This window comes from Armigeres subalbatus, chromosome 1, assembly GCF_024139115.2.
Source record: "Armigeres subalbatus isolate Guangzhou_Male chromosome 1, GZ_Asu_2, whole genome shotgun sequence".
Classification (NCBI taxonomy): Eukaryota; Metazoa; Arthropoda; class Insecta; order Diptera; family Culicidae; genus Armigeres; species Armigeres subalbatus.
Window position 1 is genome coordinate 183,182,575 of NC_085139.1, and position 14,190 is coordinate 183,196,764.

Below are 14,190 nucleotides of genomic sequence, written 5' to 3' on the forward strand. Positions count from 1 at the left end.
AGATGCATTAAACAAAACCAGATGAAACACAGATAATAAGGAGTGGTCGATTTCGGGAATATTTATTGAATAAACTTTAATCCATTCAACGGTGAAGGATAAAACAGTTTCAAAATAAATCTCACACGCGATTTAATAAGGCTGCCGTTCAGCCGTTACATTAATGAAAACTTCACGTTAAAATATCCCGACATTGATATCCATTAATTAGGCCTCGTTTCGATGCACTTTATTTTAATTTTCCACCATTTAAATTTATTACAATCAACTTGCTCCTGAAATAAATCAATGTGGAAACCATCAATCTTACTCGTAACGACACTCACTGTGCCGGATCCCAGGGAAGTACAAGGACAAGCGATCTATGTGCCGGGGGTTTGACGACCAACAGAGTGTGTGGCAGTAAAGTTACAATAACCCTTCCCAGGTCTTTCCGATGTTGCCGTATAATGGAATAGTTGGGGGGTCGTTAAATTTACACAACCACCCGCCAGTGGCGACGGGTGTAACTGTTCTGCAGGTAAATGGGGCTTGTGGCGCGGCCATGGATCGTAGCTTGGGTCAAATTTACGATGGAAACGGTGGCGTCACCAGCTGTCGGATCCATCTTAATTTAAAGTTGATGAAAACTGTACTGGCGTTCTCGGGCCAGGCAGTACTGGAAGTCATAAAATTGTATAAGCAATTTGTCGGTGCTGACCGGTAGGTTGTCCGGATGTTCGGTCGTTGGGTCCAGACAGAATTAGGGCGGCCGTCAATGTCAAACTAGATAGAACGTGACAATTTTGGTACTGTTTGAAATTGTTTGAATCAGAATAGAAGACATCACTAGGCGTGTTGAATTCTATCTTGAGGTAGTATTGGCCACCTGTTGCATTGCGTGTTCATATGTCCAATTATTGTTGGAGACAATTATGAGAAAATGTTGTTTGAGTTACTACAAAGGGTTGAATTTTGCCCCTAACAAATCAATGGAATGTATTGCTTACTTTAATAAATGAACTCATCCGCGTCAGTATATCCATTTTCCAACCACACTACACCACGAAACTGAAGATAAACAGAAAAACACGAGGTCTCATTCGTGAAACTGTGATTCCATGGAACACAAGCAATTTATTCAACGTCTCCCTCAAGTCCAGCAGCGCGCGGTGGTTGTTATTTTTTACCCGGTTTCCCGTTTCATCTGAAGTGAAACAGCCAGCGGGCGGCGTGAGTCAAGTTTACACGAAAAGTTCGCTTCCTTCTGGTAAGCTACCCTACACAGCAGTTCCATGGAGCAAGTGAATAAAGGGAAACGTCGTCTGGCACGTGCTATGTTTTTGTTGCCATTCGTTCGCTACATCCGAGAGGACGGTTCAAAATGCTTCCGACTGGCTGATAGTTGTAACTGCATCCGTTCATCAGCCTGTTGAAGAGCTTCTCGTATGTCAGACTCAACAAATTGTGACAATAGTGCTCATGGAGACGCATGGTTGCACAAACTTTGTTCATGAATTTTTATTCGTTTTAGGAAAAATCAAATTAATTTTCATCCTTATTAGCTGGACTGTATCAAGAATCAAACTCGTTGTTTCCGTATTGGAAAAGGGCATTCTGCACCACCCACCCCGATCTATTGTGTGGATACGTATGTTCAGGGCAGCGAACTAAATGTGTGGAAAATTAACTTTTTAATTTAGCTGTCAGAGCATCCCAAGGGGCAGATTTGTTTGCAGCTGATTCAACCAAGAAAAGTGCACCGGAAGAAGTAACGCATTTAAATCACTTCCACCGGCTTTGACAGTCAGTAGTGGCGTCGTGCCGCCCCAAAAGGAACAGTTTAATTGACCAATCGACTTGAGTAACCGAACTTGATGGGGGGAACGTACACCGTTTAATGTACTTGAAGCTCTCGTTTACAGTGCACTTAACTATACTGCTAAGCTCCATAATCCTTTAATACCTGATGCTGCTGATATCGAGAAAGCCCCCGGCAACGATTTTCGACCGGCGTTTGCTCATGGTGGAGAAAGTGTGCCCCACACCGACCGTTGCATTGCTTGCGATCTGCCCGTGCTTGAGCAAAGTTTTTTCCCCATAAGAAAAATTCTTACATCACTTCGCACACAGGTACAGCGCACACATACACACGATGTCGAGAGCACACATACGGCACACTTCAAATGGATGGGCTATGAAGGAGCGCTGCACCTGGTGAAAGTCGTAAAATGCTCATCATCGTTCATATAGTCGTTGGTACTTTTCAGCGTCGTCTTCGTAGATGCCATTGCATGGTGCGACATTAGAAAACTGACTATCGTCAACTCTGGCGTATTTAACTTCATATTTTTAATAAATAAGGATCTTAGATTAGATCTTTTAAATATCACAATATAATGTAAATCGCTTTCCTTATTTCACTGCTGGGTGATTTATTTCGAGGCAAAGCAAAGAGAATACGCTTTTGAAGAGACTTGTTTTCTATGTTTTCTTAAAATACTTTTATATCCATGGAACATTGGACCCGGAATTACAACACCTTCGTGATGGCTGGTGGCGCATTTTACTTCTAGGCTAAAAAAGGCCCAGGGCATTGCATGCGCTAAAATTTCACAACGTCATACGGCCGATACAAATCTTTTTGAAAATTAAGGCTCCTCTCCTTTTCGATTTTTTTGCGGTCAAAATTGTCAATTTGAGGAGGCAATAATAAAATTTTACAACAATTTTTAAGGTTGCCTAATACATTCTTTATTTCACCGATAAAAACCAATTCAAGTTTGAAAGAATACACTCTTTAACAAATCCAATTAGTTTGTCGATTTGATTTGTTTTTTTATTTCCCACCTCTGTCTTCTTTCAAAGAGTGTTTTTTTTATTTAATATTTATAATGGCCTGAAGTCTTCTTAAACTTAACTTAAAATCTTAAACTGACTATTATGCACAAATTGAAGGCTGAAGTTTAAACAAATATTGTCAAACTTCTAATCCAGGTATCGGATTGACAAATCGGGGACGATCACCAGCCGTCACTGACTGCGTTAGGTTTGTTCATCTTGTAAACAGGACACTTAGTGTTGCCGATATTATTTTCACTAATAATCAAATGAGAAGCCTTTTTTTGTATGATGATTATGTCATCTGTACATCTAGAAAAGAAATCCAATCGCTATCGTAGGAAAATCTAATAACGAAACGGACGAAATTGTTAACAAACATTTATTTTTCCAATAGTTTTTGAAGTTTTGGATATCAATCGGTTGACGAACTAAGATTTTACCCAAATATTAAACACAATGGATTAAAAGCGTGAATCTATTGAAAGATAGAATTCGCCAGGCACTGTTTAAAAAAGGTAAACCAATCAATCCCTAATGTGCATCGCAAGTACAGGCATCAAAATCGTGCAACTTACGGGCTGGGCTTTAATCCTTATTTTAATTAAAATTTCAAAATGTCGGTAGCAGCAGTTCCAGCAGAAAGAGGATCATCGAGAAGCCGTCGCCAAAGGTAGCAGCACTCAATAGAAATTTCTACGCAATGTTCGGGCCATCGTTTGGTTGCTGTCCCATTGGACCAACAATGTTGGACCAACATTTTATGATTGCGTCAGTTGCGGTCCCAGGACATCGGTGACTCTACTGAAAATGTTTCAGTATTTGCACTATTTTACACGAGAGAAGGTAGAGCCGTAAAAATTTCTTCGAAGTGCAAATGAAAATCGCTTGGCAACTGCAAAAAGTTGAAGGTGGTAGCAGTGAAAGTGCTCGATTTTCTAATGCTGCAAACATTTATTCGCATGGATAACGTGCCAAATCATCGACTGGCTGACATTGGCGTCAGTACCGCGGGGGACCGAAATCCACTCAGCACCAAAATCCGTAAGCGCTCGTCAGAGAGAGATGTAGCAAAAATGTATTTGCATGGATGGCGTCTATCGCGTTTCAGCTGTATATCATCGAGTGGCAGACACTGGCGTCAGGAGCAATAAAGTGCATTTTTTTTATAGATTCTGATTTCGGTTTTATTGCTGCTTGTGATTGGAAAAACACATTATTAAGATCAAATGGGTTCTTTCCAGAACCGTCATTTTACACGGGAGAAAGTTGACCCAAGACAAATATTTTTCAAAGTGCAAATCATAATCGCTCTTTGACGGCAGAAAACCCTTTGTTGGTAGCAGCGCAATGACACGTCGGAGGAAGGCGTTGCGGTAATTTATTTACATGAAAGTCGTCTCAAATTATAGAAGTGGCTGACGCTGGTGTCAGTAGCAGTCACATAAAGGTCGTTCACTTTGCGCACATTGATGGCGATAGTAAACTGGAACAGCCAAGTTTATAATAAGCAGTGCAACGCTTGTGTAGCTTGCGCTTCCACTGGAAAGACAGCGGTTGCAATAAGTGGAACAGCAGTGCATTTCACATTCCGGAACTGCCAGAATTTTATAAAAATAAAATGTTTGATTTGAAATTTTCCTTCGAGACCCTGGTTCTGTTGATGTTATTGATTGGGAAGGTACTTTATTGAAAATAAATCTGTCCTTTTCAGAACCACCATTCATTCAAGACAAGGTTGAGCCGAGACTAGTTTTCCTCAAGGTGCAAATCATAATCGTTCGACGACGACAGAAAATTGCCATCAACAGCAGCTTCTCAACCACTCATGGCGTTGGCATCAGTAAAATGAAATTTATCTCTAGATTAAAGTTTTGTTGCTGTTAGTGATTGGAAAGGCGCATTAACGAAAACCGAACCGATTTATTCCATCAGGGCCACTATTCCATGCTATAAATACTGTTTCAAGTAGGATTTTCTTCGCACCGTCGCCGCTCTGAAATCGCTTAGATCTGAGGGAGCCTTTATCCAAATCCAATTTATGGAAGCGGATGACACGGTGGATGCTAGGGCTTGCTCACGGGGTAATTTCTTCCTTCTAATGCACACTGGTTCAAAGGCCCCCAAATCGTGCGTTTTTTGTTTTCGACCTGAAAATCACATTTTAGAGACATGGTGTCTCCAGAAGAGTTGAAGGATATTTTTTTGGCTTCCTTTTGATAAGAAAAAAAATAATGATCTATCCACCTTGAAGAGCGGTATGGAACAAAAAAAAATCGCAGTTGTACAAAACCAGTGGTTGACCTCTCCAATCTCTGCAATGTGAATTGGAACATTTTTTTCTGAAGACACAATATTCGAATAACTGTTTGGTTAGCGCACATTTTGTATGAATGACCTTCAAACATTATATTTTGAGCATAACTTTTTAGAAAATCCTTTTAGCAGTGTGGTTTATTCCTAGTTTATTCTAGAAAGTTGTTCATAAAGACAAAAAATATGTTTGTTCCGAAGACTACTTTGATCTATCTTAACACCTGTCAATATTATTGAGGAATCAATAGAATAAAATAGTCAATTTTTACATCAACATGCCATGAAAAGCGGCAAGCCAAACAGCCACCATCTGAAAGATTTGGTTTTAAGCTAACGAAAGCACAATGTTTTCTTTTGCTTTGAATTAATTTAAAATAGTCCTTAATGTACGTTTTTTATTACAATTGTTACGTAAACAATTAAAAAGTGGCTAACTTGATTGGTTATCTATTGCATAGTAACTATCTCGACAAATGACAACCGTTCGTTTTAAATGTGCAGGCTGTTTTGTCTTGATCGAGATTGTGTTTGTTACTTAATGAGTTGTTGCGAAAAAGTGTCTATTTTATTGATTCTATTTTTGAAAAGAAAGTTCCTGTCGTCTGTCGTTGCCAAACAAAATGATCATCCGAATCTACTCGAGACGGACGCAGAAATTCAACTTGCATGTTTCCACGAATACTGAATGATGTTTTTTTTTCAATGTGAATGTGAGCAGCAGTGCTGGGATTCCATACCAGCCCACTACGATTGAATTTCAAATTTGTGCACATTACTTTGTAAGGCATGCTTAGGGCATCTTTAGGAATGTTACAGTTCCAGTTATACTTTTTCCTCGATTTACAGAATTTACAACTGTCAAAGATATAAAACGGGAAATGCACCCTTAGTAGCAGTCGCAAACTGCACATGTTTTATACTGAAAACGAAAATATGATCTACCGATGCTAATTCAAGTGTCAAACTGCTGTGATGTCGATGAAATTGCATTTTTTGAAATTGATGAAGTGATCTACTTTTGTTTTGAACAAAATATAGCTCAAGTAAATTCTGTTGCAAATTTATGCAAAAATACTGCTGAGCAGTATTCCAGTTATAAATTTCCTAACTCTACTTAAGATGCGATTGAATTCCAATATTTAAACATTGTTTATTATTTTTACTTGAAATTCTATAACTTAAGATATTTTGTTATTTCATTATCAATACGTTGCTTTTACATTTTCGATAGCTGTTTCAGGATAACTATATTCACCACGCCGTCATCAACCAGAGGGTCGCACAGACTGAATACTGACCACCTAGCATAACAAAAAGCATTTACAGTCGTTCGAGCTATATCGGCACTAAAAATTTCCCCACTCTCGTATTTGAATCGGGTTGTAACGGCCACCTTGAATTTAGCATTGAGAACTGTCAAAATTCGGGCTAAATGAGTTTTATTTTGCTATTATTGTAGATTGAGAAGCAATGCGATTGTAATAAAATATATTGCACGAAAAGTTTTGTCAAACAAATAATTTATTTTATTATCACAGGGGAAGTAATTCGGTTTGTAGGCACCCCACGTATCTTTCGACAGAAATTATCCATAGATGCTGTCATTTATTTGCTATGGAAACGCGATGTAGAAAATACAATTTTATTACTTACTTATAAGTTCTACGACTTCTATAGATTATGTAAATATAACAAAACTTATGATAGTATTTTTTTTTGTTTGTGTTGTCAAATTGACGGCTTTGACCAATGTGATCCATCTCGCCATATGATAGTCTTTGTCTCGGGCTTAGACACTCAAACATAAAAATACATTCACACCAGCCGGTTGTTAACTGTAACCAGTGGTGCAATTTATCAACAATGCCTGCTGACTGCGATTCTTTTGTTTCTTTTTGCCTATGACGATGCCTTCCAGTGAGAAAGACAAATCAGGAATAGCTTAGCCTACTCGGTTTGCCTACAGCGGGCTGAAGCTTATGAAAAAGGCAATGGTATCAATTTCCTACAAATCTCAGTCACTATAACTGAAAATTCGCATCACTGACTGCAACGCATTTCAGTCCTCATACGCACTTAACTTTAAGTTGTGCGCTTGTAAAAAAAATCCCAATGGCAGCATTCGTTTGAATTTTCCTTGGCGGTGGCGGCGTTTTCACGTGTCTGTAAAAAGGTATTTTGATCATTACATCGGAATGGCAGACTGCCTTCTATGATTTGATTTAATCTATTCAACCGTTGAACTGGAAACAGTTTTTTCTAAATTCCTTCTGAATTCATCTCTGAATCTTTTTGGCATTTCCATGTGACATTCCTCTGAATATCATTCGGGAAACTCTTTGAATTTCCCATGGATTTTTAAAAGAATTTTCAGTGAAAATTTAAATGATTTTTTCGTGTAAAATAGGGAGAATTTCCGATGAAAATCGGAGAATTGAAATCGAGAATTCAGTACAAATTATCTTGGAAATTTATAATGATTTCCGTAAAGAAGAAATAAAGGAAATCCTCCAAAACGGGAAACTCGGCACCAACATTTCAAAAGAGCGTAACTGATTTTGTAAACAAGAATTCTCACGTCCCTAATGAGCACGCGCACAGAAAGGAAAGATTTTGTTTTCATCGGAAAATACTTCCGAAGCGTTTTCCGATGAAAACAAATCCTATCCTATCCATGCGCTTATGAGAGAAGGGTGAGTAAACGTCAGTAAGCTATATTTTATCTTAATTTCCACAAGTTTTTCTGAATTCCTGAATTCCACAAAAAATCGGTGGAATTTCAATTAGAGACTCAGTAGAAAATTCAGAGGGAACTTGTCACACATTGGTTAAATTCTTCCTTGAACTTCTTTGGTAATTTTTCTAGAAAAATCTTTGGACATTCTTCCAGTATTTTCTCTGAGAATTCCTCTATGAATTTCTCCTAAAAATCGTTCTATTGTTCTTTTTGAAATTCCTCCTGAAGCTCCGCCGGAAATTTGTCCGAACGCTTCAGGAATGTCTCCCAAATAGCCTCCAGGAATTCCTTCAGATTCCTGCAAAAATACATCCAAGAATTCCTTCGGAAGATTCTCCAGAAGTTCCTCAAGAACTCCTCCGGTAATTCCTTCACGAATTCCTCTGGAAGTTCTGACAGAAATTCTTTCAAAAGTTTCCCCAGGAATTCCTCCAGGGATCCCTACGGAAGCTACTCCATGAATTCCTTCGGAAGCTTGTTTAGGAATTTCTCTAGAAAACTTTCCAAGAATGGTGTCAAAAAATTCTACAAAAATGGCTCCCCAAGCAAACTATAAAATTTTTCTGGTGTTTCCTTCAGGATTTCTTTCGGAAATTCCTGCAGCAATACCTCAAGAAGCTTCTTTTCAAGAATTCCTCCAGAAGTTTCTTCAGATTTTTTTCAGGAATTCCACCGGAAATTCCTTCAAAAATTCCCCAGGAATTTACTTCAGCAATTCATCAGGAAAATCCTTCAGGAATTCATTCAGCAATCCGGAATTATTCCTGAAGTTTCTACAGAAATTCCTTCTCAAGTTCCTCCAAGAATTTCGTCGGAAGTTCCTTCAACAAATCTTTTGGCAGTACCAACAGGAATTCCTACGGAAATTTCCTCAGCAGTCTTCCAGAAGTAATTAGAAGCTCCATCCAGAAGAAATGCGTATAAGCAATAAGAAGCTCCATCAGGAGTTTATCCGGAAGTTGCTCCAGAAATTTATCCAGAAGTTCCCTCAGAAAATTCTCTGGATGTTGAAGAAACATACTTAGTATTTCACTTAGAAGTACTTCACGGTAAATTTTGAACCCCTCCAACGAATTTTTCTGAAAAGAAATTTGGAAAAAATCCACGTGGAAATTCTGTTAAAAATCCGGTGAAATTTTGATCAAAGACTCAGTAGAAAATCCAGGGAAAATTCATTATACACTGTTTTGTGAAAATTTTACAGAATATTCTCTTGAATTCTAATAATTTGAATGTAATAAAAAATCAATATTCCACATCAGTAAAACAAGGAGATTAATGAATTTACATACCTATTGGATTTTGAAATATTTCGCTGATAATCATAATTTTAATATTGAAGACATTTGAAGACATTTGAAAATATCATCCGGCATCCCTGGTCCCAAGTAGCACACTTATCATAAATGAGTCTCTGTAACCTATCTACGACCAAATCCAGTCATATATGAGTTGCTGCAACTAAATCGGGCTGAACTGTGCTACTCGGGGTTGTTATTGTTGCAGATTGAGAAGGATTGAGATTGTTATGAGATAGATTTTAAGAAAAGTTTCATCAAATAAACAATTTGTTTTACTTTCGCAAGCAGAAGTAATCTAGTTAATGTATAGTGTTTCGATCATTTGTATTTCACTTCTATTTAAGTGACAATGCTAATTCAAACACTGTTAGTGGACAGACAAACACATTCCAAATTGTTACAATACTTCAACGTTTAGTGGTGCGGCAAGTGCTGGAAGCGTTTGCTAAGAAAAGTATCAGCGTTGCTAAATCGTCTGGAAAACGGCTTTTAAAGGCTCAATGGCGATTGCCATCAACATTTTACCAAGAAATTTTCTTTCCATCACATTCCAAAAACGTTGCTAAATTCGGTTGTGGGCACCCTACTTTTATTGGAAAATCGCTCAACATCACTGTAGCTATCAACAAACTTATCAACAAGTTTATTTGACGTTTTTCTGCATTATCTTGAAGTATTTTTCAATTAATTGAAATTATAAATTTTATTCATTTTTTTTTGTTTTTTTTTATACGCAAATCTAACCACTGGATATCCATTTTTAGGAACCAAGCGTTTATTTCCATAGGGACCCCTCGTTGAGAAGAATAACGTGACATTTAAAAAAAATTGGTTGTGATGTATATAAATAAATGCAATATGTGTGAATTAATGAAAAAAATCCTACTACCTACTGTGCTGTTTTGGACCTTTCTTAATCAATTGTTTTCGTTACTTCCTTCAATTTATTGTCTCATGACAATCAACATTAATAAATTATTGCGCATAAATCCCAACATTTTATTTCCACCTTTAGGTTTCCGCGCCGAGCACTCAATTGCCAAACTCGGCGACAAGGGAAAAGTTATCAAGTTGGTAACTCTGATTTTGACAATTAATGTCGGCTGGTTGTGTGAGTGCACCAACGTAAAAAAAATAGAGCTTTTGGCTGAATTTTTTTATTGGCAAATGCAAGTGTTGACAGTATTATTTATGTATGAGTGAATAACATGTACAAATATTCTATTGGGGAAGCAGTCGCTGAAAGCAAGTGTCAATGTTTTCAACGACGATACGAAAAGTTTCAATGCAAAAAGCAATACCCTTTTTTATTTTAAACTGGGCGGTTTTCATTCATTATTCGCCATTATTAGCCGAATTTTCAAGAGTGCTTACAGCCGAAATACAAAATAGAAATGTCCAAAAATGTCAAATTTGCGAAATTGTCAATAAAATGTTTAAAATCGACAAAATCAAACTAATTTCCTCGCTAGTTTTCTTCGTCTAGTTTTCCATTGGTGTACAAATGTATTATTTTTAAAAACTTTTTTTTGAACTTTATTTCCGTGATTTTTTATTTCATATTATGAGTTCATCACGTAAAAAAAAATAAAAATAAACTTTATTGGAGTGAATTTTTAATTTTGTAGAAGTGGGGAAGGGTCATTTGGCCGAAACCCATTCGGCCGAAAGCCATTTGGCCGAATGCCACTAGGCCGAACAGGCAATTAGGCCGAAACCCATCTGCCCGAAAGTGATTTGGACGAAAGAGTTGTTTGGCCGAAAGGGTAATTTAGCCGAAAAAATCATTTGAAATGTGAGAAAATAGTTCAATTGAAATGTGGAATGAGAAGAAAGACATCTCATTCCTCACTCTTCATTTTTCTCTCCTCGCTGTAAAAAGTGAGAAGCCCAAAGTGAGTAGTGAGACGTCTCACTACTCACAACTCGCTCCTCACTTTTGACAGCGAGAAGTGAGTAATGAGAAGTGAGACGTGAGTAGAACGAAATGGGTATTGAGACGTCTCACTACTCATTTCGCGCTTCTCACTTTTCACAGTGAGAAGAGAAAAATGAAGAGTGAGATGTGAGACGTCTGTCTTTTCATTCATAATTTCTCATTTTTCAAATGAACTATTCGACCAAATGACCTATTCTACCAAATGACCTATTTGACCCTTTCGGCCAAATGACCTATTCGGCCAAATGACCCTTTCGGCCAAATGACCCTTTCTTCATAGTAAGAAATAAATACCTATCAAAATGATCAAAATTAAAACTCCTTGGATTTGTTGAAGAATGTTTTTAAAATTTCGTGCTAAAATGTATCTATCCCACCAAAAACGAAACGTCAACGCGGATTTGAAATCACATTTTAACGTTTACCTGCTATTTAATTGGGTACCGCTTGCCCCAATTTGCAAATCCTCGAACTACGCGAAAAACATTTTGTTCCTACGAACTACCCGAATGAAACACAATTCCTGGTCACATACCCGAATAAAACACAATACATGGTCACTGGCTCTCATAATCTCGGTTGCTCGGTTGCTCGGTGCGGTTGCTCAAAGAGGTTGCCAAAGGTTTGCGAACCGTAGCAAGTTTAAATAAAAGAATTGACAGTTTAAAGCGTGAATGTACATAAACATTCGACAGCCCGTGTGAAAGTTTGACATGCATTGCAATAGAATACGATTTGTGAATATTTATTGGGAACAAATTCACGACGTCACAGAAAATAGTTTACTTATTGTTATTCTCAAGCGAAAAAAGTAAATGGAGGTAGCTTTTCATTTCTATTTCTGTTTTATTTTTTTAATAATTCAAGATCGGGCTTTCCCTTTTCAAAAGTGGATTATCTGACGCCAGCAAAATCGTCGTCGTGGCATTGGTTGATATCGATTCAGATTCACTTAACAGTATCTACATGGCAAAGCGATTATATTTGTTTCTGGAAACTGCATCCAAAAATAAATTTTATTTGTTTTAGAGGCTATCTCAACGGAGGATATAAAGAACTAGAAAAAAGAAACCGGTATGGGTATTCGGTTTGGTATTCTCAGAAGCCTCGAATCTTTGAAAATCATTATCAGATTCGTGCTTCTTGGTGCAAGGTTCACTTCAAAATCTAAATTACAAACGCAAATAAAAATAAAGCTTAGATTCCCACTTGCACACAAAGTGCTAAAAGGTCGCGGTCGCTGCTTCAAAAGTGATAATTTGCAGTTTGCGGAAGCGTTGAAGATATCTGCATTGGCGGATGAAATTATTATTAGCGAAAATCAGGTCCGGAAGAGCGAAATAAAATGCAGTGGTGGGTGTAGTCTCGGCAGATGAGCATCAACATGAATAATTTCTTCTTTATAATGAGTCGATGGACAACAAAGTGACCAAATCCTTGGCAGTGGAACTTATAATTTGAGACTTGGGGGGAGCTAACGATGACTTACAGATATGGGATTATTTCTACGCAACAGTTTCAGTGATAGGTTTGATACTTTTGTAATTTATCAATAACTCGAACTCAAATAATTACAGAGTGAGAACAGTAGTATCTCTTAATGAGCAGATTTCAAAGAACAAACTGTTAGGCACAACTAGCCAGCGTTTGTAGATTTTCCAACAATTTCCTAAGATTCTTCTAGAATATGTATAAGAATTGGGCATTTGTAAAAAAATATGGCTAGATTCTTATTTTCCTATTCCAGTATTCCTGAGCTTCCATTTTACCACAACACACCATGTAACTTTTCCAACATACTTGTCGATACCCCATGCAGTTGAATGATAAAGCACATGACGTTTATAATCTTTCTTCTCTTCCGTAAGAACGGATCCCGCCTGTGTGTGTGTGCATGTGCCAAACAAACCGCAAAATCTTTTAAATGCTGAGCTGTCCAGCAATCAGGCTCTGGTTAGCTGGATGAAGGTGGTGGCCCTACTGGCTGGCACCTCTGTTCATTTGAACGCTTCCGATCCATATCCGCTTGCCCTGCGCCATGTACGAACATAAATGCCAATTCATTCATGGTCAACCGATTTCGAGTTGTCGTCGTTTCCGTTGGTGCGGTTGTCTGGAGGGTTTCTCTGCTCCATTGCCGCCACCTGTCCGACCATAATTTGTCGGGATGTTGAGTTCCCGCTGGTGATGGGAAAGGAATTCTCCGGAATGTGGAGTACGCGGGGTTTGGAAGGTACGGCAGAAGCGAGGTGTGCAAACACATTTCTTTCATGTTAATTATAATAAATTACGCTTTTCTATGGTGAGAGGGGTCTCGGTGCGAAGTGGTACGCTTCTGAAAAGTAAGAGGCAAAACTGATGGAGTGAAGGGATGATGGAATTCCTGAACAAACGAGCTCACTGGCAGCAACATTCTTCAGGTCGCACTTCTATCTTGAGTTTTTTTCGCACCGTCGTTGTCGCTGTCACGAACAAAAAAGTTACGTTCTTCAGGATCATTACATCCCCTTCAACTTCATTTGTTCGGTGTGTTTTCTTTCACCAAGCATCGAGTGAAAAACGAGCAGGATGATTAACCTCAGATTAAGTTTCAGTACTGAAGTTTTAGATTCGGATCGCAATAATAGTATCAACATTTCCGGAAAATTCGAACAGTAATAGTTTTGAAAGCTTTCATAAGTCTATCTTTTAGTTCTTCAAGAAAGCGATATCGTCAGTGACTTTCAACTCTATTTGAAAGACTTTCAGCCCTATGCTGGCTCATCTCTTTCCTAAATGTCTTAATTGGACAAATCGACATGTAACAAAGCTATTTCAAAGTTTAACCACGAGCCTTAAAGATTATGCTACTGGACAACCAACATAAAGATCTGATCAAAAAGAAAATGGAGAATGCAAGTATCTGAAACTAAACCCAAAGTTTAGTTAGTAATTTGATTACAAGCATGAAGCAATTAGTTCAGGAAGATCCTGGTATAAAATGCTGCATTCAAGTACGCCGAACGTACACCGATCGAACTTGAAAATTTCATTTGGCTAATTCACCTTCAAACGAAGGTGACTCCCTTCTCAGTTAG

At 37.9% G+C, this 14,190-nt stretch overlaps 1 protein-coding gene across 5 annotated transcripts in view; it reads right to left on the reverse strand.

The window, feature by feature from the left end:
• Positions 1-14,190, reverse strand: part of LOC134205589 (sex determination protein fruitless) — a 692,280-nt gene that overhangs the window by 66,093 nt on the left and 611,997 nt on the right. The gene's annotated exons all lie outside the window — the stretch shown is intronic.